General features: G+C 35.8%; 1 protein-coding gene across 1 annotated transcript in view; it reads right to left on the reverse strand.

Moving 5' to 3' along the window:
• The window catches only part of LOC107089558 (PH and SEC7 domain-containing protein 1-like), a 100,034-nt gene extending 99,595 nt beyond the window's left edge, over positions 1-439 (reverse strand). Inside the window, exon 1 of the mRNA XM_015382425.1 lies at positions 370-439. The gene's annotated coding sequence lies outside the window, so the exon portion shown is untranslated. The remainder of the gene's footprint in view (positions 1-369) is intronic.
• Positions 440-3,622: the final 3,183 nt, after the last annotated feature.

The following is a 3,622-nucleotide window of genomic DNA, read 5'->3' on the forward strand; positions in this document are numbered from 1 at the left end:
TTTAACTACTTGTGCAAAAACATGCTGTCTCCTTTTCTTTTTTTTTTTTTTTACATTTTTTTCCCACATTTAATGATGTCACCTCTGAAAAAAAAAGTGTGAACAATACACCCAGACAAACAAATACTCAAACTAATATGGAGAGCTTCCAGTGCAGAACCCAGCTGTCTGTATGTTAGAATAAATCTTACACATCTGGATCATGTGTCTGATGGTGCAAAGCTGTCAGCTGTCTCAGGTTTCCGTTTACTCACTGTGATCTGTCAGCACAAACCAGAAACAGTCGCTGCTAGCTTTCTACTACAGACACAAACATCTCACCCACCTCCCTCCTCTTTGCTATAGGTCCCATCTTCGTCTCATACTCACCTCTCCTCCTCTTACAGTCACACAGTCCATATGAGATTTACACCACCCACATGGTTTATTTAGCCTCATCCATCCTTTTATCTGCCTTCCCTTCGCTCTCATCTTCATCTCCTTCCCAGCAGAGCAGACCTTTCCAGCCAACCCCACCACCCCCACTTTCCTCTCATCAACCACAGTTCCCTTCTTCGCATGAAGACACTTAGCCTGTTAACAAGCTCCTTATCCAGCCAACCCCACCCCTTTCCACTTTCCTCTGCCTTTGACATACATGCTGAGTCAGTGTGCAGTCTTTAACATGGGGGGTATTGCAAGGCAATGGGGATGTGTGAAATAAATGACTGAAACATGAAATATAAAAGAGAATGAAAATGTGGTCAGATCTGCATGTGTGAAATCCTTTTTAAAGTTATTCAGAGATAAATGAAAGCATTGGAAAATCCATCTCTGAAGAGATTTTCTTTCAAGAAATGTACTGTTTTTCTCATTTTCTTTTAATTATCATACCTTGTGTGCAAAATAAAATACCATGTCAAGTATTTACAGATCAAGTAACTTTATTGTTGCAATTGATTCAATCTGCTGCTGTATTGAAGAAATCAACAACATATAACCCGCAGAGAAAGCAACTGGGTGCACAAATTTAAATGTTTTGTGTGTTTTTCTTTTTTCAATCTAGGTGGCTGAGAAAGTTCTGTTTCTAGAATAGAATAGAATATACAGAAAAGAACAGAGCAGAGCAGAACAGAATAGAATACAGCAGAATAGAACAGAATATAACTGAACAGAATATAATAGAAAACAACAGAGGAGAATAGAATAGAACAGAAAAGAAACGTGCAGAGTAGAGTAGAGCAGAGCAGATTAGAATAGAACATAATAGAATAGAAAAGAGCAGAGCAGAATAGAATAGAACAGAATATAACAGAAAAGAACAGAGCAAAATATAATATATTAGAATATAATATAAAAGAGTAGAGCAGAATAGAATAGAATTGAAAAGAACAGAAAAAAAAGAACAGAGCAAAATAGAATATAATAGAATCATCATTTACTGTTGCATTAAGTAGGGCAAAGGTTTATAACTGAAGAAGAAAAAAGTGCAGTTATCAAAAATAATGTATTGTTGCCCCTGAGTGGAATGAGTTGAGGCTGTGATAGTTGGGAGTTAAAAATAAAGAAATTTAAAAACTGCAATTAAGGATATAAACAACTTTTTGAGTTTGTTAGTTGCAGTGATGGTTATAAAGTCTAGCTTTGCTAGTTGAACCAGGACCAAGAGTATTTTTTTTTGCAATGAGAATGCTTTAAGAATAATTCTGGCACTGTAATTAAAGCTTAATTGGTTTGATCCAGCTTATGCAATTAAAGAGAAGGTAAGTTTGATCGCCAACTGAGAATAACTAGGCAACATAAAGAACCAAAAACACACATAATGCATATGTAAATTATGTGGGAAAGACAAGAGTCCTAGTGCACCCCCTCCCAAAAGTGCTAAACTAAAACAGATGTCTTAAGACGATTAAATGATTCAGTTTCTGCAGCAAACCCTGGAAATAAGCATGCATATGCCATTGAATTAGTTCTTTCATTGAGAAAAAATATAAAAAGTTCACTATTTACAACTAAATCTGACAGCTGGAAGTTGCTGGAAAATGAAAAAGCATTTTTAAAACAAAAACAGAACAGAACTAGCATTGAAAGTATTTTTTAATATGATACGCTTAATAAATCTTATTCATCTAATGCATGTTCAGTCAATGAGCAGTAGTTTGTTAACAGACACTCTGTCCTCTGCCAACTGTGTCCAGAATATATTACAATAAAATGCAGGGCATTAGATTTATTCCATACGTTACTTTCATTTTGTCTTGTCTGGTGATAACTGAAGCTGCAACTGTTTCAAAAGCAAAAGCAGAAACATCTAATCTTTTTTCTATCAACACTGAGTTAACAGTTAACTGTATTTAAATCTCATTAACATATGCATTTTAATTGATTTATTTATCCTTTTATGATAAAAATTCTGTTCTTAGATTTTGTTTTTGTTAATAAGCTTACTGAAAAAACTGCAGACCTACTAACCCCCCCTAAGACTGCATCCCTACATGTTAACTCAAAAAAGCATTTTCTGTTATTGCACCGATTATCAGCATACTGCAAATGCCTCACTTGATCTGGGCTTCTTTTTACAAAAACTATATTAAAAAGAAGAAATTCAGAATAAAATAGTGAAATCAGACAAACATTTTCAAGTGCATAATCATGCCTGCATCCTGTTGGTCCTATCCATAACTAGACAGAGAGGTGTTTTCTCCCTTGACCTTTAGTTAGCCCCTGAAGCCAGCGGTCTATTTATCCTAATGAAGCCAATAAAACTGATTAAAATGTCAGCCAGGCTTCTGTAATAAAGAATGCTAATCATTAGTGTTTCCTGTTAACAACTGCAGAAATTCTAGTTTCCCTGAAAGAAGAACTGAAAGTCAAAAACTAAAACTAGACTATTAAAATGGAAAATTTGTCAGGATTGAACATAAATAATGACATGGTTTGGAAGGTTAATTAGTCCAAGTTTAAAGTCTTGGCTTTTGTCTAGAGATGTTCCTTCAATTTGCTTCATTTTTCTTTATGATAAAATGTATTTTTGAACTTCACCAATACCCCTTGCTGTAAAAACCTATAGAACATGTTGCTGCCGCCCCTGCTGTTTATAACTTGGGAGTCATGCTCAGGACTGCAAGCTTCAAAATGTATAAAATGAGACAAAAAGCCTGCAGATGCATATAAGCTAAAAGCTANCCAAATTATACATACACAATAATAAAAATTTAACTTTATTGATGTCACATTGGAGAAATTTAACTTTGCATTTAACCCATCCCCTAGGTGAGCAGTGGGCTGCCATTGTGGGGTGCCCAGAGAGCAATCGGGGGTTATGGGTCTTGCTCAGAGACCCAGAGTGGCAGTTTGTTGGAGTGGGGCTTGAACTCAAACCCTCTGGATTCCAAGCGAAATGCCCTAATCACTAGGCCGACACTCCCCCTGTACAAGATCTGCATCAGCATTAGCATTAGCAGCCCAAGACTTGGACTAATAATTAAAATTCAGTTCAGTTCAAAAATACTTTCTTGATCACAGAAGGAATTTAGAATTTTAAGTTTCATAGAGGTTTCTTCAGTGAGTTGTTGTAGATGTTAATAGCTGCTGGCAGAAAATGATCTCCTGTAGCTGTCTGTCTCACTTCGGTTCTGAAGAA

Source organism: Cyprinodon variegatus, unplaced genomic scaffold, assembly GCF_000732505.1.
Source record: "Cyprinodon variegatus isolate N-32 unplaced genomic scaffold, C_variegatus-1.0 Scaffold256, whole genome shotgun sequence".
Lineage (NCBI taxonomy): Eukaryota > Metazoa > Chordata > Actinopteri > Cyprinodontiformes > Cyprinodontidae > Cyprinodon > Cyprinodon variegatus.